The sequence below is a fragment of the Panthera pardus genome, unplaced genomic scaffold (assembly GCF_024362965.1).
Source record: "Panthera pardus isolate Hobbes unplaced genomic scaffold, ASM2436296v1 HiC_scaffold_2, whole genome shotgun sequence".
NCBI lineage: Eukaryota > Metazoa > Chordata > Mammalia > Carnivora > Felidae > Panthera > Panthera pardus.
This window is the reverse complement of record NW_026526765.1, coordinates 86,297,201-86,324,106: the sequence shown is the minus strand read 5'-3', so window position 1 is coordinate 86,324,106 and position 26,906 is coordinate 86,297,201. Positions and strand designations below refer to the sequence as shown.

General features: G+C 37.1%; 1 long non-coding RNA gene across 1 annotated transcript in view; it reads right to left on the bottom strand.

Moving 5' to 3' along the window:
• The window catches only part of LOC109275069 (uncharacterized), a 177,450-nt gene extending 150,935 nt beyond the window's left edge, over window positions 1-26,515 (bottom strand). The window contains exon 1 of the long non-coding RNA XR_002083961.2: window positions 26,357-26,515. This is a non-coding gene — a long non-coding RNA (uncharacterized LOC109275069). The remainder of the gene's footprint in view (window positions 1-26,356) is intronic.
• Window positions 26,516-26,906: the final 391 nt, after the last annotated feature.

Here is a 26,906-nt window from a genome sequence, read left to right as displayed (position 1 = left end):
TGGCTCCAGAGTCTGTTTGAACCACTATGTTATTTGGAATCTTTGTAGCTAATAATCAATTTCCCAAGATAGAATCTAGTTTGAAAATGGAGGACTTATGCCTATTTTAAGTTTTTTTGTTTTTGTTTTTGTTTTTTTAAGTAAGCTCTACACCCAATGCAGAGCTTGAACTCACAATCCCCAGGTCAAGAGTCACATACTTCATTGACTGAGCCAGTCAAGCACCTCTGATTCCCATTTTAAAGGAGAGAACAAAACCCTACTCTCAGTGAGTAGTCTGCTTCCATAAAGGTGACTTGGTTAAAACTGGTAAGAAGCCACTAGGAGAATAGTTCCTTAACCATGTACTTTGAGAATAAAATCTAAGTGACTCTTAGATCTGAATGGAAAAGAACACAGGCTCCATTCCTGATGCTCTCTGGATATGACTGGTGAGAGAAAAACCTTCACCTGTGAGGTGGAAAATAGATATGAATAAAAACCAAACTCAGCCCCATCTGGCAGTCGCTGCTCAATCACCTCCAACATATGCACCCAGGAAACACCTCACCTCTCCTCACTTTACCTTACCTCACTTACTTACCTTACATGGTTACACAGCACCTAATGATTTTCAAAGCATCTCTACTCCTATTTCAAGCTTGCATCAATCCACTAAAGTGGATGGGCCTTTATCATACACATTTCTGGATTATGGGATGCAGGTTCTTAGAGGTTAAGAGATCATGCAAGACCACACAAAAAATTAAATAATGAGAAGGGATGAAGACACAGGGCTTCTGTCCCCAGATGCAGTGTTCTCCCCATGGCATGTCACTAACGTGGAAATGTGAGTGACAACCCAAGTTGTCAACAATGTTCCATACAACAATGGGACAACTTGGCCAGGCTTTCCAGGTGAGGTCCCAAGGTCAGTAAAAGTCAGACACCTAAGAGTGCCACCCTACATATATGGCAGCTCATCGTTTCTGATTTCTTGTCTGGTGAAGACAGATAATAATTCATTTGGTTTTCTGTACATTTGCCTGTTGAAGTCAACCTCCATTCATCCAGTCAATGATAACTGGATAGTAAGAGAAATGTTAGGTTTGTTAACCAAGCATATGCCTAAGTTTTCATGGGGTGAATAAGAGATTTATATGAGTTAAAACTAACTGAATTTCCACTACAAGTACATTCCAAAAGATTAAAATCAGTTGTCCTAAACCAACATAAATGATCCACCAATATATTTGGGTGTAACACTAAATTCTACTAATAGTCTATTTTTGCGAAAATTTAGTTTAAAAATGAATTAAGTAATAGTTTGATTTTAAATTATGAACAAAGACATTATTTACATTTCCTAAGAAATGTATCACTCATGAGGAAATAATGCATTTATTTTGAAAATCAAACTACATTTGACCAAGACTTTATGGATTCAAATAATTCACTTCCGGAAATACATCTCTGACATAGTTTCTTTGTATATGACAAACACTTTCTAAAGTTTTTGCTCATTCATTCACTTATTCATTCAAAACCAGTTACTGAGTACCTATCCTGAACTATGCTGGACACCGGGGATACAACAGTGATAAAAACAAATTTAAAAAATCCTTGGCCTCTTGGAGAGAGCTCTGGGAGAGGAAGCAAACCAATTGGTAGTAAACAAGATAAGTAGGTAAAGTGTATAATGTATTAGGTGGCGATAAACGCTAAGAAAAACAATAAAAGAGGGAAACCAGAGACAAGAAGCTGCGGTTTAAATAGGGTGACCAAAGCATCATAGTTTGCATGGGACTGGGTTTTAAAACTAAAGAATGCCTTAAGAATCTTCAGTCTCAGGCAAAACAGTATAATTTGTCACTCTAAATCCACACTGAGGGGCCAGAGAAGGCATATGACGAAGCTATTATTCGACTAAAAAGAACATTCCAGGTAGAGGAAATCGGAAGTGCAAAGGCTGAGGCAGGAACACACCCTGTTTGTCTGAGCAAGAGCAAGGACTGGTGTGCTTGGAGGTGGTGTGTAAGAAAGATGTGAGAGAAGTAAAAGAGGAGAGGCAACTATGACCCAGTGAGGTGCTTCAGGAAAATGCTCAGTGACCTCAGCAGGAAGAAGGAATATTGTCAGTACTGCTACTCCTCACCAGGAAGAAACCTGCCCCAGATCCTGTTGTTCTGGTTCTGACTGTGGGACTTCTGGGAAAAGCAAGGAGCAAAGGGGGACTAGAATCGTAGTTGAGGAAGTTGAGAGAAAGAAATGAGATCTGCCCTAGGGTAAAGGATCCCTCCCACAAATTCATCTTCCTCAAGGAAGTTTCAGGTTAAATCCTTGGATGTGTGTGTGTATTTATCCCATCTCTTCATTTCTTCCTCTCTAATCCTGTTCAACTAGGCTCCTTCTGTTTGTTGACAATTCAGGGTTTTAAAGTTAGTACTACCACCAGGCACTCCTGCTGATGGAAGAAGTCCAAATTCTATTTGGCCACGAATACAATTACACCCACAGAAGTATATTTTTGCTCCCAGCTTCAGTCTTCTTTTTGCCAGGTAGATAATTTATACAGAGCTAGAAAAAGATTGCTTAGGGGCAAATGACACAATATACTTGCCACAGATAGATTCAGCCACTGTTTCTGAGACCAAGGCACTAAGCAATTTGCTTAACTTTTCAACTCCCATTTCAACATCCTTTTTTCATTTAAATGGAGTTGATATTTCTTTACCATCTACTAGTAGCAGAGGGTGTCATGAGGACATTTTCAAATGCTTTAAACTACCCAAGATAAAAGATACTTCATGAGCCTTATGCGATGCTGTCACTGACTCTTCATTCTCACTAGCCCTATTTTTGTGTCTCTCTTTCTTATTTTCAACAAACATAATCATTCAGTACACCCATTGTATGCATACTTGGCAAATTTGCTAACTATGAATTTGTGTGCTCCTTCAGGTGTTTCATCCATATTTATTGATATTCATCAAAGAAGCAGGAGTAGTGATGGAGACTATTGGCTTTTTTTTTTGCTGCTGCTGCTGCTGAAGTTGTAGACGAATTAAATTGTCTCTCAGATGTTATCAGCAGCTGTCAAAAAGCATACCTTACGCAAAAATCTATTTTGTATTCAGAAAGCATGAAATCACACAACACAGTGACTCCAGCAGCAAATTCTACAGTTATCTATGGCTGTTTATTGAAGGCCAACTATGTGCCAATCACCAAATCCTTAAGATTGTATCTGGATCATTCCTAGGAATGGGTAACCAGCATATGATATACTATATATGATTTCAAAGACTCCCAACAAAAATCCTTCCCCTTAACGTACTTTCCTAAACAGTTACACTGTAAATAATGTAAGAGGGTCCATTAAGGGTCTCTAGGCTTTAAGTGGAGGCTTCACAAGTAATTTCAGGCCCAAACATCCTCATAAGAGGGATGAGTTTAGATTTGGAGGAGGGGGAGGAAGAGGATAAAAGCATTAAGAGGAAGAAATGCACTTGAGGGACATTGAACTGGGGGTGTGAGACCTCTGTCTGATAGAAAAATGAAGAGCAAAAATGGAAATACTGTATTTCAAAGGGTATTTTTTAAAGTATTTTAAGTCATTCAACTACAATTCACAATGGCTACCTTGCAAGAGTTCCTAATGCAGCAAATGTGTGTTCTCCAGAAATTGATCATTACGAATATTTAACATAGCAGGTTTTGTGGTTGTTGTTCAGCTCTCTTTTTTCTTTGTACTTTGTTTTGTTCTCTTACTTTAAGGGGGAAGTAAAATGTTTTACTAGAGCATACACACACACAGAAACATACACTGAGGGGAAAAACAAGTTTGAATTTCTCAACCCCATTCTTCTTCAGATCGTGGGCCATTCATTTAACCTTCATATATATTGATTTCCTAATCTGCAAAATGGTTATAACACTACCATCCTTCTCTTATCACAGAGCCACTTCATCATGTGAGTTAATGTTTACAAAAGCACTCTGAAAAATGTGTCACTATGCAAATATTAGGTGGAAATCATTATTTTTCTTATAGTTAAACTATTAATTTTATGCTCCCTTCTGTCCATCAAAGGTCGCCCTGAACCAACTTGCAAAAGGAAACCTTTTGTGTTTGCATATGTAGTTGCTCTCTGCTACTTCCATGGGCGAATATGTTTATCTTAGTCCAGCCTCTGGCAAGCACATCACTCCACCCTGTGTAGCCAGAGGGAAAGAATCGTCCTGAATAAAAAATAAGGGTCAATCATTCAAGAGACATAAATTTCTTCAAGTTCGGGGACCTATTTGTCACGATGAGAAGGAACAAAACTACACTTGCATAAGATATTCAAAAAGAAAATTAAGAGAAAAGAAAAACAAAAACCTGAGCAATCATTGCATATTTTTCCTTTGAGGCAACATTCCTCAGTCTGTGTTTCAAGAAGGTATTTTTGTTAAGGATTTTTTTTTTTAGATTTCCCAATATGTAACCTTATAATGATGTAACCTGCATCTCTATAAATTATATAGCATGTGTCAGAATCAAATGCTCTTAAAATATTATCAAAGGTTGCTAAATATATTTTGCACATTCCTTCCTAACTCTATGTTATACAGTAATTGATACAGAGCCCACAAAACATCTAAAAATACTTTTACAGCAAAATAAATGCCTGCAATTTCTTTCTACTCTATGGTAAACGTGGACCACAAAAACCAATATAGAAATTCAAAAGTACAATTCAGGAAGCAAAGGAAAGGAAAGATAAAACAGTGGTCTCCACAACTCAACATTTACTTCATCGCCCCCTAATTACCAAGCTACACATGGTTCAAAGAGTTAGAATCCATTAGAATTATGACCTTTTTTCCCAATGATATGGAAGTATTTTTTTCTCTGGTCAGGAGGCCGAATTTGAATTAAACAAATATGAAGGAGTAGCAAACAACGTGGTTGGACACACTGCTGTTTCTCTATCCCACAACCTTCCTCCCCTCCTCCTTCCTAGCAAAAAGATGATTTTTCTTAGGTATCCATGCCTCCTCTCCATGACTCAGGGGGGGGGATATCCTGATTCCTCACTGTTTTAAGTATACTTCTCCCCTGAGCAAACAAAACATTGTGCTTTGGTCTCAGTTTTTGGTCCAGGGTAGGATATGTCTTTAACTATGTCAGACTAAAAGAAACAACTTGATTCCATACTTGAGGCAGAGGATTTCACCTTCTTCTGTTCAATGTCAACAAGAAATCACATGGCTCTGATAGCCCTGATGGTCACCACAAGGGAGAAACAGGAATAAGATGAAGCTCATGCCATGTATGGCCGAACACACAGGCAGAAAGAAGCTGGGTCCTCAATGACTCAACACCAGCAACTGTATGACAAAAGGCTGCCTTACTCCTGACTTGCCAATTATATCATTGGCAACCAATTATTGTTTAACAATTCAGATCGGATTTATTTGTTGTTACACACAGCCAAACACATTGCAAGTATTAACAGCCATATTCTTTTCAAGTATTCTTTTACTTTGTGCAGCTTCTTAATGAGTAGACCTGTTAAATAGGTAAGAGCGAGGTCAAACAGTCAAGTTTGCATTCATTGTACTATATGCAAGTAAGTAGTCCAGCTAGTTGCTGTTACTAGGGGGGATAGTCAACCATGAAAAGGTTTCACTCATCTCCATAGGAAGATATTTCTTTTAGTACCTGCTTACACAAAGCAAATAGTGACTTTTCCCAGCTAAGAGTAATTTAAAACAGGATTCCCATCACCAGTGTACAAAAAGTATTTATGTAAAGAAAACCTAATCCGTTCAAGAGAGTACCTCTTATTTCATCTTCCTGGAAGAGTCTTTTCATTCTTCCTCTCCACCTGATCTAGCTGAGTCCCACTCACTCTTCAGGGTTCAATTTCACTGCCTCTTCTCCTGGACCCATGAAGACTAAACTACATGCCCTTCTTACATGTTCCCATAGCATTCTCAATTTACCCCAATCCCAGCTCTCTATTATATGGCAATTACCTTTTTGTTTATTCGTACTCTCCACTAGCATGTAAGAACCCCTAGGGCTGGGATGGCCAGCCATCTAATTCACTAGTATATCCATAGTATCTAGCGCAATGCCTACTCACCACAGGTGCTTAGAAATATTTGCAGAATAAACACAGGCCTGGAATGCTTTGAATAGAACAAGGCAGTTGCAGCATAAAATAGCCACTCCTTTTAGAAAGTTAAATAGGATGAGGTGGCTATCTGGCAACTCTTAATCTCAGAGCTGTGAATTTGAGCCCAATGAGCCCAGAGCCCAATGTTGGGTGTAGAGATTACTTAAAAATAAAATCTTTAAAAAAAAAAAAAAAGAGGGCACCTGGGTGGCTCAGTCAGTTGAGCATCCAACTTCGGCTTAGGTCATGACCTCATGGCCCATGGGTTTGAGCCTCGCATCTGGCTCTATGCTGACAGCTTAGAGCCTAGAGTTGCTTCAGATTCTGTGTCTCCTTCTCTCTCTGCCCCTCCCCCACTCGTATTCTGTCTCTCTCTCTCTCTCAAAAAAAAAAAATAAATAAACACTAAAAAAAATTATACATATTAAAAAAAGAAAATTAAATAGGAAACATTTTGGAAAAAACAAAATTTCCAAAAAAGACTTTTTTTAAGATCAATTTTGAGTGTTTGTAATTGCATATTTCAAAAGCTTTAATAAAGGTCCTGATGCAAGAAAAAGATATATCTTGTCATATGCTATAAGTTATATAGATACAGATATATTAAAAAAAACATAAACTATGGAAGAAAGGCTTTTATAGTTCGTTGTTTTAAATACAGTTATATAGTTTGGTCATTTTCAACAATTTTGTAGGGTTCATAAATAAAGGTCCAGATTAAAGAATCCTTCCAAGTAGTTTTGATATAGGCAAATCCTACTTAACTGTTTTACCCTAAAGACTCTGTTGGCCAGAAATGATGAGTTCTATTATGCGTGAAGCTTTTAATAATTATTATCTTTTTACATTTTAATCACTAGTAACATTACTCTGGTGCATATAATTCTAGAGGTCAATTACTATTTAAAATGGAAAAAAGGACTACCAAAATTACTTTATTACACCATAATTTTTGGTATCAAATATACAAAAACTTAAGCTTCACTAGAACTTGGAAATCTCCTCAAAGCACTTTTCCAATATAAGACTTTGTTAAAAATAAAACTTGTTTTATGCCATTAGAAAATGTCAAAATTTTAATAATATAAATTGTAACAGAAGGCTTTCATTTTGCCTAATTAGAGCAAAGAAATTTGTTTTGTTGTTAAAGTAATATTTTTATTCATAAACAGCAACACCCCAAAGAGGCCATAAAGGGTGTGAAGAGCAGATTTTATGGGAGATAAAGCAGAATAATCACACTATATTTCCAGAGAATTTGCATTTGGATTTTATTTGATGCCTATTTATACTGATTTCTAGTTTTATAGTGGTAACAAGATTTTCCAAATTTATTTCAGTTGAAAGATCATGATTGTAACTGCATACCTCAAGATGACACCTACAGAAGTTTTAGGGTGCCCCTAATATGGATTCTCCAGGTATAATTTATTAAAAGCAAGCAAACAGATGAACAAACTAGGCTAACTGAATTTCTTTTGTAAGTTATCATTTCTATCCACAAATGTTTACTGAAAACCTGTTGTAGTTATTACTCAGTCCCTGCATGGGTGAGGAGTAGGGGGTTGAAGAAGTGGTATTTAAATGACCTCCATCTTGCATCCTAGCATCTAGATCCTTGCCTTGTGCCAATAGAAAGAAAGAGCAAGAGATTTAAGGAGAGAGGACAGAGTCAGTGACCGAAGCTAACTTAGTAAACTCCAAGACCCCTTTAGGCCTCTTATAACCACATGAAGGGTCTTGGTTCACTTTTATTGAGCATGTACCCACTTAAATCTGAGCTTGTTAATTAGGACAAGCCTACTCTGTTATGGCATGGTTGGTTGACTGGTTGATTTTTGTTATTGAGGAAGGAAGCATACTACTCTCTAGACTACTATTTATACTACTAGTTTGTGGCTCTACTAGCATTTACTCTTAAATAGTGACTATTCTTGTATGGTCTATTAATGCTATCCCCAAAATATATTATACTTGTGTTTCAGTCTCATATTCTAGCTCTCTGTCTCTCTTATCTTCTCTAATTTACCATAGGTAGGTCACTTTTGAAAAAAAAAATAGCTGAGAATATTAAATATGAAATTATACACCCTACAATTATATGCATTCCATTCTAGAAAAGAAGACCAGATAGGAGAAATCCAAAAGGAACCAATAGATTGTATTTACATAACAGAGTAGAAAGAAGAGATGTAAGATAGTAAGCTGACCAATTTGAGAGAGAGACTAGGCAGAGTTCCAAGATTTGACAGTATTTGGAGCCTAAATATTTGTGAAACCACATTTCACAGTGCATCACACTGACCAAAAAGCTCATGTTAACTGAAGAGAATGGAAATATGAGAAACCTGACATATGAAAGGGAGAAAGGTATAAGGTGGTTAAAATCCAGAGATTAAAGGGGAAGAAGGTGGCACTGAGAATAATTAGAAAGAAATCTGAGAAATCAAATATAGTGACAAATCCCCATCACTTCTCCAATCAGCATAAATAAAAATAGACAGTAAAGGGGGACCAAAAAAAAAAAAAAAAAAAAACAGGAATTTATCTTAGAAAAGAACGTTATCATCAAAAGTAGAAAAGTCAATAAAGGGAAAAATTAAGTAGAGAGGAATTGCAAATTATAAAAATAATTAAATGGGATTGTGGGGGCACCTGGTTGACTCAGTCGTTTAAGCATCCAACCCTTGATTTCAGTTCAGGTCATGATCTCACAGTTTTGTGAGTTCAAGCCCCACATGGACTCTGAACTGACAGTGTGGAACCTGCTTGAGATTATCCCTCTCTCTCTCTGCCCCTCCCCTATTCACATTCCCTCTGTCTCTCTCAAAATAAATAAACTTTCAAAAAAATGGGATTTTGAATATTTATTTACACATACATATGTGAATGTCTGTTTAACAAACTGAATGCAGAATAATGGAGAAGAGGTTCACTTTGAGGCCCCTTAATTGAGTGGAAGGGAGTCTTAGGACCACACCTCCCTATGCTTGCTAAGACATTAATGTCAAAACCTAATATTGATATTAAATAAATCACTAAATCTTTGCTAAAGTCTATAATATGTAACTAGAAATAATTTTCTAAAGATGTGTGGATAAAGGTGAATACTCATAATAGTGTGCTGTGAGTACTACTATAAGCACTTTTTCCTTTTTTGCTATTTCAATATCCAGCAGTGTGTAATTATATAATGTCAACCTGTTATGTTTGAAAATAATACCCCCACAGGGGTTGGCTTATATCACAAGATCTTTGAATATGAATGTGGTTATAAGAATTTTCCTTCTGATTATACCTATGTTGAGGTAGTTTGTTGCTATAGGTTATGGTAATAATACTTCACATTTTATAGCCTTTTCATCCAAGGATTTAGGAAATGTTGCTAAAAATAAGAGAGCTAAAATTCAATAACTAGAAAACCTAACATCGTGGTTCTTTCTCTACTTATTGTGGAACATTTTTCTTCTTACAAAAAAGTAAGATTTTTTTTTTCTTCACTATTTCTCAAATTTTTCTTTGGTAACTGAGGAAGATTATGCTAATATAAATGTAGAGGCAATTACAAGAAACACACATAATGAACTAGAGTACATATAGTTGAAGAAACTTTATATCTAAAGCAAAGAATAGGTAAGCAGTTAAAAAGTGCTTTGAACACTAATGAAAACACGCTAATTTAAAAGTACAATGACACTAGTGAGCTTCTATTTTAATTGCTTTCTTGGGCATATAACCGGACCCATATTTGCAAAACAGCAGACTATGTCTAGTGTTAGGCTAATTCACCACTTGGAATTAAATGTACAACTAGCTCATAAGCATAATCCACTGAGCAAATCCATGACTCACAAAGGCAGCTCCTCTTTAATACAAAGAATAGACCAAAGAGAAGGAAGCTTTTAAGACTAGCAGAGAAAGAATATGATATAATCTGTCAAGACACAAAAACTACTGTACAAATGTTGTAAGTATATTCATGCGTAATCAAAATAATGATGCTAGAGTACTATAGCACTTTAAGGAAGAAAATATTTATGATATTTAATATCAACTTCTGTGCATCTCAGATTGAAACTGATATTATATTTTCTTCTCATCTTGCCTGTCAACCTAAAACTTCTCACATAACCCCATGGTTCTATTTTTGTTATTGCTGTGCTTTGTTTTAATAATATATTCAAGTAGTAGAAATTCAGAATATCTCAGGGTGGTTTGAAATTGAATACATGTTTCCAATTCCATTGCTTATTCATTCAATAAATATTTAAAGAGGTCTTAATATGACCCAGGCACTAGACTAAGAGCTGGGGAGAAAGCCATGAGTTAAAGAGATGTGGCCTCTGTCTTCATGGGCCTATTAGCCCAGAAAGGAAGACAGATCCCAAGAAAGCAAGTGCTATGGCGGCCATGAAAAGAAGTGCAGGAACCATGAGAGTATTGAACAGAATGACTGTGGGGGAGAGCTGTGTCACATAAGCCATGAAGGATGAGTAAAAGGTAGGGCTTAGAAAGGTAGAAGAACAAAAGGTAAGGGGAGGAGGAAGGACCCTTCCTGAGAGAGGGACTAAGTATTCTGTGGCAAGAAATAACATGATAAATCAGGATAAGCCAAGAGTCTTCAAATGCATAGTCAGCACCATACCAGCAGTTGCCGTGTTGTTTTTTGGGTTCATTGATATATCATCCTAGTGCCTAGCACACAGTGATCAGCCAATTAATATTTACTAAGTTAATGTGATTCAAGGATAGATAACTAAGAGGAGATCAGCACAAAATGATTCTACAGAGGTAAATAAAGGTCAGATATGCAGGACCTCAGAGGCATGTTAAGAATGTTTCATTTTACCCTAAAAGGGGAAATCACTGAAGATCCTGTGCAGGATAGTAACATCCAAAAAGATGATTTTTCCTATTATCATATTTCATCAACTCTAAGGAACCACTGAATATAAAATATATCATTATTTTATGTGACTTATTTTTTAAAAATGCTACTAATTAAACTGCAGATGCAAAATTAGTTGTAAGACTTCCCCTGATTTCAAAGAAGTCCAAATGTAAAAAAAAAAAAAAAGTGTGTATTGTCATTAATGAAATATAATGTGTGGAGAATGGATTAAAAGTGGGAAACCATGGGTACAAAGCAACTAGTTAGAAGCATATTATCATGGCTGCTTCAGTGACTCAGGCTATTACAGAAGTTGAAGACTGGACCATTACCATGGCAGTTTGGAAGCAGAAAAATGAAAGAAAGAAAAGGTATTCAGGAAGTAGAATTGTGAGAATTGTAACTGTTAATTATTAGAGTGAGAAAGTCCAAGGCATTGGGTGGATGGTTTATTGAATTGGAAACATTAATACGGATGCTATGAAGCAAAATCTGGGCTAGAGATATAAATTTGTGATTTATCAGCATATAGATCATGAATGAAGTCATGGGAGCAAAGAGAATTCTTTTTTTAGGGAAGCAGGTTTTAAACAGGGTCCATGACTCCAGCTGCATTACTGTGAATTGGAAATGACCATGATGGGAGACAGTAAAACAAATCAAAATCTTCTTGACATAATACAAGAGAAAGAAATGTGGGCCTGACAAAGGCATGAGCAGTGAAACAGAAAGAGGGTTCAGATCACACAGATATTGTAAAGGTGAGAGCCTAGGACTTAGTGACTAAACCGGCTGTGGAGGCTGTGAAAGAAGAAACGGTCAACTCTTCACAGGTTCCTGGGTAGATCATAGTGCTATTAACTATATAATAAGGGAGGAGGAGGAGGAGGAGGAGGAGGAAGAAAAAGAAAAAGAAGAAGAAGAAGAAGAAGAAGAAGAAGAAGAAGGAGGAAGAAGAAGAAGAGGAAGAGGAAGAGGAAGAAGAAGAAGAAGAAGAAGAAGAAGAAGAAGAAGAAGAAGAAGAAGGAAGAGGAGGGGGAGGAGGAGGGGGAGGAGGAGGGGGGAGGAGGAGGGGGAGGAGGAGGGGGAGAAGGAGGGGGAGAAGGAGGGGGAGAAGGAGGGGGAGGGGGAGGAGGGAGGAGGAAGAGAGGAAAAAGAAAAAGGAGGAGGAGAAAGAGGAGGAGAAGAAGAAGACGAAGCAGCAGAAGAGGTGGAAGAGGAAGAAGAAGTAGAAGAAGGGGGAGGGGGGAGGGGAGGAGGAGGGAGAGGAGGAGGGGAGAGGAAGAGGGGGAGGAGGAGAGGGGAAGGGGAAGGAGAAGGAGAAGAAAGAAGCAGCTTGCAGGAAAGACAAGAAGCTCTAGTTTAAGACCATTTAATGGCTGACTCTGACCTATAGAACATCCAAATGAAGACGTTTGCCAGGCAATTTTAATATTCAAACAAAAACAAAAATGTTATACTGTGCTATATTGAAACCTAGTTCATCCTACAAACAACACTGGGGACATCCTGAGCATAAATATTTGGTTCAAGAAGAGGTATCATCATAATATCTGAGAGTTCAAATTCTATGGTTAGATGGTCTGGAAGACAGTCTTCACTCCAGTGCTGCTGGCTAAGAGATCTTGGGCTAGACACTTGACAACTCTGAGCCTTGGTTTCTTCATTGGTAAACTGAGGATAATGTTTAGCTTCTAAAGGTGTTTTACAAATGAAAAAAGAAATAAAAATATGTAGAACAGTGCTTGGCATGTGTAAAGCATTTGATACATTGCAGCTATTTTTATTATCTTTTTTGGTGGGGGACAAATTTGTTTAATGTTACAATTGTATTTATTCTTGTCATTCTTACTTGAAATATTTATTGGCCTCTGCTATGTGGGAGATACTGGTAACCAACTTCTTCTACCATATCTCCCATCTCTTATTGTAAACATTGAATCAGTTGCTATTCCTCAATTTTTTTCTCTGTTCTCTATGTTCTTTGATGTCTTGCCCTTCAGTCTGGTCTAAAATGTCAGCAAGACCTCACATGCATGCCACCACATGGTCATACAAACTTTCTTCATAATAGACCAAATAATAGGATATAAGGAAGACAGACATGATTCAAGGTACAGAGGACCCACATTTGAACCAATAACTTATATTTCTACATAGTTTATATATTAAAAGAGAAAGGTAATTTCAACATCAGAGAGAGTCATTTCCTCAAAATGATTTAAATTTCCTTTTCAGCTTCTCTTGGGGGGAAATTGCATCATTAATTTGTGATTCTCTTTTTCTAACATTTGTAAATTTAATACTTACATGTACCTTTCTTCCTTCAGGGATTTGTTCCTCTTTGCTACTATTTTGTTATCATTAAAAGGCTTTGAAACAAAGTCATTTTGAAGCTATTCTTGCTTACGCTTTTATTTTTCGCTTCTTGGCTTTAACACTAGTTTTTAAATTCTTACCCAGAGTTGCCTGTTGGAAACTGCCCTTGTTATAGAAGAGGTTACCATGATTTATAATAGATCTAGATACATATTCTTTTGTGGTTTCTAGATTTCCCTTTGCTTACTTGTTTTGGGAAATTCTTCAATCTACTTCTATCTGCTAATTGATCACTTACTCAGCTAGAATTTCATCGCTTTATTTTGAAATTGTTTCCTTTTATTTAATTTTTATCTTCCTCTGGGCTGTGTATGCCAGTAGGATAACAGGGAGAATCTCCTACATGTCACTATCCTAATTTAAAAAGAGTCCCATATGATAGCCACCTGTTGTCTCTTTGCTCATGGCAGACCACCCAGGATCCCGCATGGAAATGGAAATCTCGCATCAGTTCCTTCACTAAAGAACACACACTCCAGAATTAAAACACAAGCATGTATTTCCTGTATTTAGGGGAACAACAGTTATGGAGCATATTTTTTAATGTGTCGGAATGGCACTCCTTTGTTAACTATAAGAGCTTGTAATCTAGTTGGGAGAGAAAAAATGCCATGGAACGGTTCAAGGATCACCACACACACAAAAAAATGAAGTGCAAGAAGTACCTGGGTGGCTCAGTATGTTAAGCTTCCTTAACCTCTTGATTTCGGCTCAGGTTATATTCTCACAGTTGGTGAGATCAAGTCTGCATTGGGCTCTGCCCTGAAAGCATGGAGACTTATTGGAGTTCTCTCTCCCTCTCTCCCTCTGCCCTTCCCCTGCTTGCTCTCTCTTAATAAATAAATAAGTAAATAAAAATTAAGTGCAAATTTTAAGGAAAAGCAGATAAACTGAATATACAAATCACTCAAAGAGGATACAGAGCAATTGACTGTTTCTGATCAAATAGGATGAAAGAGTTCCTAGGGAGTAGAAATTTTTTAAACAAGTGAAAAAATCTGGTAGGCATTTAACAAAAGAAAGTAATTTTGATTATTTCAAACAAGCAATAATATGGAGGTTTCAGAGAGCCAAGAGACACAGAGACCAATGAAATAGTTTGGGACCCACTCTATTCTCAATTCAAATAATATTATATAACATCAGATGCTTTCACATTGGTTTTAGTTCTGTAATTATCTGGATATTTTTCCTGCAAATTTTTAGCTGATATCACTGCCCTACCTCTTGAAAATAGGGAAGAAAGTGCAAACAAAGAGTTTTTGCCTGAAAGTAGGTGACAGCTTCAAAAGGGAAATATGGTCCTTTATAACTCTCATGGAACAAAAATGTTTAGAAGTGATAGCAGCCCACCATAACTCTATTTCCTCATGTGAAATTGCCCGATAGGCAGGACCCTTTCCATTCTTTAGTAAGAATATGAAAGTAAAGCTGGCATGATTTTTAGATGGAGATTTCTTACAGAAACTCTCTATGCATTATATGTATGTTACACTTGTTACAAAATGTCTAAATTGTCTTCCGAAAAAAAATCTTACTTGTTTCACATAAATTATCAAGAAAAAGTAAATCATTAATTGTGTGGTGAATACATGGGGAAATTTTTACCAAGGCTCTCCAGGATCAAAGACATGTTGAGAAGAAGCAAAAGGGAACAGCTTTTTGGAGCAGCCCAAAAGAAAACAAAATAAGAAACTTCCCAGAAGTTTTCAGGCTTTAGGCAAAAACACAACATGAGATTAAACAAGAAACTTTAGTCTCTATGAAATAAAATGGATATAGTCTATTGGGAAGAATAATCTTGACTTAGAGAAAAGTCTCAATTAAAAAATAATTTCTCCAGAGTGTAGTATTCATAATTTCAAGCATAAAATAGAAACTATAATGAAAAAATGTATTAGTAAAATTACATTAGATTTTGAAAATTTACAATTCATTATAGAGTGCTGAAAATACAAGAATTTATTGCACAAAATAGAAGGTAAAGGTGTGTTGCAAAAATTCCTATTTCATGAATCACTTAGTTTTGAAAAGAATTGGATTTCTTCATGTTTGTAAGTAAAACCTAGAATTTCAAAGTAAAACAACAACAAAAATACCGCATTCAAAAATGCAGGCTTTCATAACAGAGTTTTAGTTCTAACTTTATCATTTACCGTGTTCCTTCCATATTTTCTTTATATAAATACATGCTGTGGAAATTTGTTGTGATATATATAAAGAACCTAAAATTTCCTGTTAAGTATGGTGGATTAAACACACCTATTCTCTGGCCCTTCCCCAAAACTCTAAAGTTTAAAACACACATACACACACACACACAAGAAAAGAAAAAAAAAACACTTTTAAGCATAAATCCATAAGGACAATAAAAATGAGTGAGAAGAATGTAGGAGACAAGAGATGACATGATAATTTTAGAAAGTAAAAAGCAAATAGGAAAAAGGGAAGTGTCTCAACCTATCAGAGAAAGCTGAAAACTAAGTCTACGATCTAATCGTGCCACAGCACTTGGAAAGCCTCGACAACTGGCAGCACCAAGTATTTCTGAAGGTAGGTATACAGGGGGACTTCAAACAAAATTATAGACAAATCTTTCTCATCCATTGAAGAGGATAAACTAGGGCAAGTTCTGAATCCAAGGATAGGTTACAGCTGAAGGCATGGGAAAGGTATCAAGTCGCAACAAGAGCTTTGAGGGGAAGTTTACTTTAGGAACAACATTCTCCCTCAACTCCATCCTCTACTTGGCTCTCAGAACACCAGCAATCATACTTATCCCATACCCCAAGACATAAGATTAAAGATTCTTCTCTGAATTAGCCCAAGGGAAAAGATATAGAAATAGAAGAGGGAAAGCAGTTAAACATTTAGGGATCCATCTAACAGATCCAATATCAAAATACCAGGAATTGCTGAAAGAAAAAAATAAAACCTAAAATTGAAGGCAATAAATTATTACAGAACTAAAACAAAAAAACATTCAAATCATGAAAGTCAGGATTTCCAAATTAAAATCTGGGTAAACACAGTTCTTTTAAAGCACTAAAGACAATTAAGGCAGGCAGGATTTGAAGAGCCAAGATCACAGAGAAAGGAAAATGCATTGAAGTAAGCCTTACATTCATTGATGGTCCTCAGAGCATTTGTTAATTTGTATTGTGTGGTTTTGAAGCTGAAAAAAAGGGTTGGCCTGGAGTTTGTTGTCAGTGTCAATGGTTTGGGGAGACACAAATTCAAGTTCAGGGATACCCAGGATTCCAAAACTTGAGGAACCAATATCCTAAAGAAAAGAGGACCACAGGGAGAAGTAAACCTGACATTCCTTGGAATTTTTCTCTTTAACGTAGTTGCAGATTCTTAAACTTTTCAGGATTAGAAGCAAAGAAAACAAGCAGAAACCTGCAGTTAGAAGCTAAAAATGAAGCAGAATATTTAACTGACCACAGCGTCAAGAAGACAAAACTTAAAGTTCAAGGCCCACCAAGGATAAGAGATCTTGATAAATAGTTCCAGACTTTTAGCCAAGATCCCCAAAAGGAAAATACTCTAGAAGCAAGAACAGACTGGAAATAGACTATCTGCAAATGTACCAAGGTGATCCATCCCTCCTTTAACTGCTTGCTAAAGAAGAGAAAATTGTCTCTGGAAAAAGATAAAAATCATCCAGAGCCTCTATAAGTTTTAATTTACAATGTCCAGCATTAAGTCAAAAATCACCAGGCATGCAAGAAAGACAAAAATGACTCAAAACAAAGAGCAAATAAATAAATAAATAAATAAAACAGAAACAGACCCACAGGTAGTCTAGGTATCAGAGGTATCAATATGGACTTCAAAATAGCTACACTAACATTCAAGAAAATAAATCGCAAGATGAATAATTTTGTCAGAACAGTCTATATTAAAAACAATCCACTGAAAATTTAGAATGAAAAAATTTTAAAAAACTCAAAATAAGAAATCTATAGATGGGTATAATAACACATTAGACAAGCAAAAGAAAGGATTAATGAATTAGAAAATAGTTCATTTGAAAAAAAAAAAATCCAAACTGAAACATAAAGAGAATAAAAGAGTAGAAAATTCAGAAAAGGCATTAGAGTCAAATGGGTCACAGTAAAAAGTTGTAACAGACATGTAAGTGGAATATTCAGGATGACAGCTATGGGGCAAGTCTATAGAGCAACCAGTGCAGATGAAGGCTGGAGAACAGATCTCTAGAAGAGCTATTTCTAACACAGAGTGAATACAGTGGTCATTCAAAGTATTAGAATTTCAGTTCTGTCAGAGAATTGGCGATGAATCAGTGATATTTACATAGAAAATTTTTTTAAAAAGAGACTTTTTATTTCAAAGAAAACATAAGCTATATCAGAAAGGCAATGAAATACAGTATAACATATGGTTTGCTATGCATAATATATGATCATAACAATGTAAACAAATATTGACTTAAATAAAACATATAGGATAAAATCTTGGATTATGAGTAACTTATTCTGTGAGTATTCCACAAAACCAGCAAACATTTCTAATAAATTTTAACTTGACACGTGAGTGATGTCTTGCAAGACAAGTAGTACATGATGCTGAATGTCACATGATCACAACTGAGCCAGTGGTTCTTGAAATTCACTTTGATATACAAGTACTTTGAATTACAAGCGTGTTTCCCAAACAAATTATGCTCACAAACCAAGGTTTTAGTGTGTAATTTTACTGAAAGAATGAGAATGGAGAAATATTTCTGGGTTGAAGTGATAGGATATGAGAAAGCTAAACCATAATCTTCTAGAGCAAAAAGTCAATGAATAATATTTAAAACTGACAAATCAGGGGTGCCTGGGTGTCTCAGCTGGTTAAGCTGTTGATTTCAGCATAGATCATGATCTTACAACTTGTGAGTTCCAGCCCCACATCGGGCTCTGCAATGACAGTGCACAGCCTGCTTGGGATTCTCTCTCTCTCCCTCTCCCTCTGCTCCTCCCCCCTTGCACGTGCTCTCTCTCTCTCTTTCAAAATAAATAAAATAAACCTTAAAAAAACCTGACAAATCAAAAAATAATGGTAAAAGCTGTTATTTTGATATATGGAAGCAAATATTTTTTTAAAAAACAGCTAAAAGTAATTTAAAGCAGTTGCATCTGGAGAGAAGGAATTTGTAGAGAAGAGGAATAAAACAGGAGCCAGCTATTTTTTATGAGTCTTAAAGTATTGTTTGATTTCTTAAGCATATGCAAGTATGACTTTAAAAAAAATACATTAAGATAAAAAGGATAAAGAAAATAAAATGACTGGTGTATGGTAGGTATTCCATAAATGTTTATTATATAAATTGTAAGACATCAGGGAGTGTGGTAAAAGGTAAGTCATTGACAATTTGTTGAGCTCAGGATCCTTCCAGAGGAGTGAAGCATTGCCTGAAATTCTGCCCTGAGTGCATCTTCTGCCTGAGAGTGTCTTCTCCCTTCCCCACCACCACCCCCCCATTTGCTGGAGTCTCTTGATAACTATTCAGCAGGACTGTCCCGCCTCAGAGAAGAGAAAGAGCTGCCTACACAAAGCTAGCTGATAACACTGAATTGTCACATGCCTATAAACAAATAATATGAACTTCCTGAGGCCTCAATTTTTCAGTTCTTCCAAGCTCATAGAGTCTGGTTACTAACCGAATAGTAAGGTCAATTGGCTTTCTTCCTTGGATTATTAAATCTTAGAGAAACTTCAAGCCCTGATTTGATCCAGATTGTGGTGGCAGGCAAGAAATCGTCTATGTTAAAAAGCTGGAATAGTTTATCCCTCCCCCTACCCCCACCAAACAACAACAGCAACAACAACAGTATAAAACTCACGTTCCACCTCCAATCAAGTCTGCTTAGGTGGCCATGTATCTGAGAAATGACATTTATAGTGAGGCTATTTACAGCTTCAAACAGCACAAACAAACCTGATAAGTACCTGGAGAAACAAAGGTAGTACAGAGCAGAGGCTCAGGGCTTTTTATTAGGATGGATGGATAGATGTATCGATGTAAGGACAAGTATTGACTCGGGAGACAAATATGGCACACAGCAACTTAATCTTAGACACTCAGGGACCAAAAATATGAGAGTGAGGCAATACCTTCTATACTCCTTCCTCCACAATTTTGGGTTCAAACACAGTTATCTTATGCAGTCAAAGATCTCAGAGTTGGAAGGGATATTAGGAGATTGTTTTGTTCTCTTTAACAGATGAAGAAACAAAAGCTTTAAGAAGTCACGGTAGGGGAAAATTCTGGGAAGACAGTGGTGGCAGTTGGGGTAGTTTTAAATCACCTCAAATTGTCATGAAAACAGAAAACAGCATGACAGCAAAACCAAAAACCTGCAGACCAACATGTAAAACAAAATAGGTGATAAGATATTGTGTTTTTTTTTAAGTTTATTTATTTATTTTGAGAGAGAGCACAAGCAGGGGAGGGGCAGAGAAAGAGAAGAGAGAATCCCAAGCAGGCTCAACACTGTCAGTGCAGAACCTGAGGTGGGGCCTAAGCCCACAAACCATGAGATCAGGACCTAAGCCAAAATGAAGAGTCGGACGTTTAACCAACTGAGCCACCCAGGCACTCCAGTGATAAGGTGTTTAGTTTATTGAACCCCCAAAACAAATAGCAACAAAACATCAACAGCGATACAATCAATGTGGAGTCAGCATTTCTGTGTAAGGAGTTAGAGGGGTGTCTTCACAGACCCAAGGACAACAAAACCCCCAAATCAGTAGAAAGTGTTGCAAACCAAGATCAAGGCTTCTTCCTAATAAAAATAAAATTGTTATTTTGGAGGTATATGTTGATTTCATTGATATCACAAAAGATTCATACACTCTAGTCTGTGGAGCATCACAGAAAATCTGAATATTGGTAAGTCATCAGGTTATACCAGTCCATCAATTGGCAATTTTTAAACATTGCTAAGAAAATAAATAGCAGTTTGAAAGACTATTCGTGTGTGTGTGTGTGTGTGTGTGTGTGTAAACTTACATATATCAATGTATCGATTTTTTTTTAAATTTTTTTTTCAACGTTTTTTATTTATTTTTGGGACAGAGAGAGACAGAGCATGAACGGGGGAGGGGCAGAGAGAGAGGGAGACACAGAATCGGAAACAGGCTCCAGGCTCCGAGCCATCAGCCCAGAGTCTGACAGGGCTGGAACTCACGGACCGCGAGATCATGACCTGGCTGAAGTCGGACACTTAACCGACGGCGCCACCCAGGCGCCCCTGTATCGATATTTTTAAATAATCTTTCCTTCAAACTATTAGCTTTGTACTCTTTGCACTAAATCAAATGATTCTAGAAAAATCACTATATTTTAATTTTAAAATTGTTTGGAACTATGAAATTGACCTTTAAAAATACTAATGTTTCAGCCAAGCGCTCAGGTATCCTTTTAGCATTAGGAATACTTGCTCTCATCTTGCTGATATCAAAACTGCTATTTTCCTCTCAAAATGCATGAGAAGATGTCCAGTGTACATTGATATGGTGCCCTGAGGATGTCTCTATTTATAATATGGGGTATCTCATGAACAATTCTGGTTCTAGGCAATAGTGCTCCAAGGCAGAACAGAGTGGTCTGTCCCAAGTGACTTTCTTAGGTGGCCCCCTATGATGCAAATTGGGCTGCCCTCGAGGCACCCTATAAATTTATTATAAAAAATCTAAAATGAAAACCCACAAACTAACAAAAAAAAAGTTTGTCTTACTAAAATGAAAACTATTCCCCTGAACTCAATGTAACTTTAAAATAGAGCAGAGCAACAGTTACCATAAGAACCAATGGAAGAGGCCTCTAGCACTATTTTATTAGGAAATTCCATTTTATTAGGAAGAAGCACTGGTTTCTTGTATATAACTCTGAAAGAAGTAAAAAAAAAAAAAAAATTCTCATCTGAAGTTGCTGAAGTGATTACGGCGCCCTATGTGCTTTGCAATCATTATATCGCTTTGTGGTTAGACATGAGCATCAACATTGTTACAGTTTATTGTGTCCAGAATTTGTTTTAACAGCCTTCTTATCACTTACTTTGACATCTCCAGAAATGTATGTTGGCAAGAATGGTTGGACAAATAGTTAAATAAAAATCTGAAACTGTCTTTTAAACTCTAGTTTTGTGACTTCTGCTTCTGACCATGATAGAGAAACAGGGAATCTTCCACCTTAAGCAAAGAGAAAACAGGACAAAAATATAGGAAAGAATTGTTTTCAGACATTGAACAATAGGCAGCACAGGAGTGTGCAACCTAAGAAAAGGGAAACAATGTGAACTCTACTATCGTTCCACCTTACTCCCTGAAGGCAGTTTCCAGTTCTCGGAGAAGACAAGGAAACCCAGACTGAGCCCTGTGGTCTTGCTGGGTTTAAGAGGCAGAAGTTGGAATTCAGGGCAGCCAAGACAGGTAGAATTTCCATAGCAAAGTGCCAGAGAGGAGGGAGCTCCACAGATAGAAATTTCCAGAGATCAGTGGAGGATTTCCCACAGATCTTTAGCTGAGTACCAATCTGTACGTGCAAGAGAAAGTAGTGCCTTTGACCAAATAAGCAGCAGAAAGCAGAAGGCCAATTTTCCATTCCGACAGGGCCAGAAACTCTGCCTGTCCCAACCAACCAGGGTGAGAAGACTCATAATACTCGAAACAAGAGGAAGTATCTTCAGGTTATACTGCTTTTGTTGCCAGGCCAAATTAGCCCTAGTTTAAAGGCTGTTCTGGATCTGCCTAATAAAGCTTAAAACTCAGCCTCAGGGCACCTGGGTGGCTCAGTCGGGTGAGCCTCAAGTTCATCTCAGGTCAGGATCTCATAGTTGGATCCCCGCATCTGTGCGACAGCTCAGAGCCTGGAGCCTACTTTGGATTCTGCTTCAGTATCTCTCTGCCCCTCCCCCCATCTCTCTCTCTCTCTCTCTCTCTCTCTCTCTCTCAAAAATAAATAATAAAAGCAAAACAAACAAAAAACAAAAAAACTCGGCCTCAAAGGAATCTGGTTCCTAAGACTTAACTGTGTGCCAGGACAAAATACAACACTGTTTATAGAAATGCCAAAACATTTAGCACTCAAAAACAAAAGCACAATATCCAGTATCCAATCAATACTCACCACACAGGAAAAGAAGCATACATGAGAGATAATAGAATTAGCAAACACAAGTGTGATGAGGAGAGAAATGAGGTTTGGTTTTTTTTTAATGGAACACTTAGAGATGAAAAGTTGAGTACCTGAAATAAAATATATACACTGGGTATGATTAACAGCAAATTAGGAGCTGCATGGGGGAGGGGGAGCGCATTTGAAGACAAGCAAAAGCAACTATCCAAAATGAAGCACGGAGAAAAAAAAAACTGGGGGTGAGGGGGCGGGAAGAAAGGTATCACTGACCTCTGGGATAATATCAAGTTGTCATAATACGTGTGTGATCAAAATCTAGACAAAAGCCAAGAGTACAGAGGAAAGAAAAATCTTTGAAGAAATAATGGCTAAAAATCTCCCAAAGTTGGTAAATTCTACTTAGTTTTAAATTCACAGTATCTCTGAAAATTCTATTCTCCAATGATTGATAAACCTAACACTTGACTTGGGGAGACAAAAAGCCAAAAATTCAAAGCTAGTACTGAGAAATTCAACACAATGTCTTAACTGTGTTATCAAGGGGGAAAAGAGAGAGAGAGAGAGAAAGAAAGAAAATAATTAACAGCCATAAGAAGTGAATTAAGGTTGAAATGTCATGTGGTACTTTAGCCTGAATTCTGAATTTCCTTGTTCTCATCGATCTAAATCAGGCCCTAATGATATTTAAATGAAGCTACTTGTAATTCCCATAATAGGCAAACAGAAGGGAGGTTAAAATAATTCTATTATTTCACAATGATGAAACAGATTGAATATTTCAATTATTCTACTTATTATAGTACACATAGAACAATGCACTGTAATCTGCTTCGATATATATAGGCTCTTTAACCACACCACAGTGGGACTAATACACTCCATTTGGTTGAGCTTCACTCGCTGATTCAGTGTTGGAATAAAGTACTTCACAGATTAGCTTAGTCTGCAGCACTTAAAGGTCAGGATTTATTGTAATGTAAATCACAAAGCAATTTTATCTTGACAGAGATTACATACTGTTACAATATTTCTCGCTGAATCTAGTGATGCGTTTGCTTTTTCTTTGCAACTGCTGTGCAAATTGGACCGTAGCCCAGAAAAGAAAAAGAGATGGCAGGCTGCTTTGGCTTTTTAGAAACAACTTAATTCTCTTCATTTTTCAAAGTTCCACAAGAAAAAAAAAATCTCTGAAAATACACATAAAATCATACATAAATACTTGTAAACCTTTACAAACCCTAAGCTCAAGTGCACACAGATATCTGTGAATGATCATCTATCAAATATTTCTATGTGTTTCAGGAAAAAGTAGAATATAATTGCTAAGGACTAACCTCTAATCATTCATACTCAGGTGTCTTGATACATTAGCTAAATTGTCTCCATTTTACAAACAGAATAAGAAGCATTCAAGTCTGATGAAAGACATCACAAATAAAAAGAAAACAAAGTATAAACAACTTTGGTGAAGATTAGGAAGTCCACTGCTGTCAGTGGTCTTTGTAACAAATATTGAGTGGCAGAGTGGCAACACCTTCCCAATTTTTCTTTCTTTGGAGACTGCGCTTAAACTAGAAACGGACTGGGACTAGAAATCAGAAATTCCTTTTTGATTACCAGGGAATTAAATGAGCTTTTCACTTAATTTGAGGAGTTTGAGGTGTCTTTATTCCTGAAATTCTCAAGACAAGACAAACTAGTTTCCACCCTAAATTATGTCTCTCAAAAAATAAACAAAAATAAAACGTCCCCACAAAGTTTAAAACAGTGTATGTATTAGATTTTGCCAAGTTTTATCAATTCTTCATTCATGGTTTACATTAATAATGTGTAAAAATGGTGTGGTAAAGCCCCAGACTCACCAGAAAATGTATATCCATGGCTAGGAGCGCCTGGGTGGCTCAGTGTCTGACTTCGGCTCAGGTCATGATCTCGCGGTTTCTGAGTTTGAGTCTCGCGTCAGGCTCTGTTCTGTCAGCTCAGAGCCTGGAACCTGCTTCAGATTCTGTGTCGTCTCTCTCTGCTCCTCCCTCTCCCCCACTTGTGTTCTGTCTCTCTCTCAAAAATAAATAAACATAAAAAAATTTAAAAAAGAAAAAGAAAATGTATCCATGGCTAATATTCAACTGCAATTACTCTATTTCTATTCCCCTCACCTGGGCCACAATTGGGTATTTACCTCAGCTCCAACTCTTACAAAGCACCATTCCTGGAATGAAAGGTGATATATTATAATACTGTTTATCCAAATCCTGAGAAGCTTGTTCTTTCATGCTACTGGCTGTACCCTGTCAAGGAAGGCTTTCCCACCTATCAGTCATTCTGGGTCAACCTTCCTATATCTGTAATCCAATTTTAGTTTGATTCGTTTTCTTTAATCAATTCAAATGTTGGTCTACATGAACTTATTTTTAAAAATTTTTTCCAAAATTATAGATTTGACTTGATAGTTTAGAAAAAAATAATGTTTGCTGTATACTACTTGAAACAGTCTCATGTGTCAGCTGTTGTCTATGTGGCACATTTGGGGAAATACAAGCTATACAAAGAGTTATGAAAATAGGAGTGAAGTTCAACTTGTATGTGGGCAATAAATGATGTCTTCTTATTCATAAAATACAGGAACCCATCTCCATAATTACATGTGCAATTAGGCACAGGCACTTGCCATCTGAAAGTTCTCCCTATACAGACCAATCACACATCCCGATTTGCTTGGGACAGTCCCAGTTTATACCTCTTGTTGTCCTGAGGCTCCCTCTTTCACTCTCAAAAATGTCCTGGTTTGCATCATACCCAAAAGGCTGGAACTAATCATCCCCAGAAAACCAGAAGGTCAAAGATATTTCTCATTGACCACACTCTTGTCTTCTACAGGCAGCCCTCCAGCTCTTCCATACATGTTATTTTAATCTTCATAACAACCCTGGGAGTTAGTAGTATGTATAAACTACACATGCGGGAACAGGCTCAGGGAGGTTTAACGACTCGGTGTTCATACAGTTATTAAGTGACGCAACTAGGATTCACATCCAGATCTCTGCTCCACGTGAAGGGATCCCTTCTAGGGGATTAGGAGGTGTGGGGGTGAGGGAAGGAAAAGTGTGGGTTTGAGAGGCAGAAATATCCTGAGAAAAGGCCCATTCCCTTTCATACTTGATTTGAAGAGATTAGAGCAAGAAACAGGTCTGTAATATTGCCACTTCCCATTTCAAAAGAATTCATATTCCCTTAAAGCTATATTATCTGCACTGGTTAGATTGCCAGGATTATAGTGTTTGCTTCGGCAGCACATATACTAAAAAGAGAGAGAGAGAGAGAGAGAGAGAGAGAGAGAGAGACTGCCAGGATTATAATCAACAGGCCTTGTGAATTAAATGGACAGCTGTGTTCTGCCCTGAAAATCCAACCAAACTCTTAATTACAAGTTAAATTTTATAACTCAGTCTTCTTTTTGATGCTGAAAGGAAAAGAAAGGGGAAAAGGAGGCACCCCTGTGGGGAGACAAGAAGGAAAGGGAAGGACGGGTAACGAAACAGCCTGCCTTTTCTGCCCCACCCTCCTTCCCTCCTGCACCACTGCTCGCTGCCAAACACATCTACCCTCCCAGCTCGCGTGCGGGAGGGCGAGGGCCGAAAGCTTTACATTACACCACTGGTTTACACCCTGAGGAACGGCGCGTGAGCTGCAAATACACTTTGAAGCAACTTTCTAAAAGGCACATCTATATTTACCAATGTGTTCCACATGATTAAACTGTGAAATTTGTCTCCAGTTTGGCAATACCTTTGAGAGATGTTGTGAGGTTTAGAAAGAAAATGCCTGCGAAGTGCCTTAAGTTTCATGAAAGGAAAGCACCGTATGCATCCAAAGGTGCTACTCCACGCCTTGGCGCTATATTGGTGCAACAGCAAATAAAGTAGCCTAAGTTATGATGTCACAATGTTGTCATGCAACATCATACACAGTGAGAGCAAGAAAAATCTGTTTGAGAATGCCTCTTTTCCCCTCCTCTTCTGCATGTTAAAGCATATGGTATCCAAAACTAGTTCACAGTGAACTTCATTTCTGCCACTGCTGTAAATGAAGTTTCTTCTCAGGCAGATGTCAGTGCTAAAACTTTGGTGTTCATAAATACCAAATTTACATAAAATCTATACAGCTTTTTTTTTTTTTTTTCAAAAATCTTTCTTGGTTGGTGTAGGCTGATTGGCTAGGATACATAGGTCACTTATTTCTTTCTGAACTGATTATACATTTCCAAATTCACTAATTTGAAAAACAATAATTATGAGGGGGGCACAATGACATTCCTTGAGGTCTCTGGCTATAAATG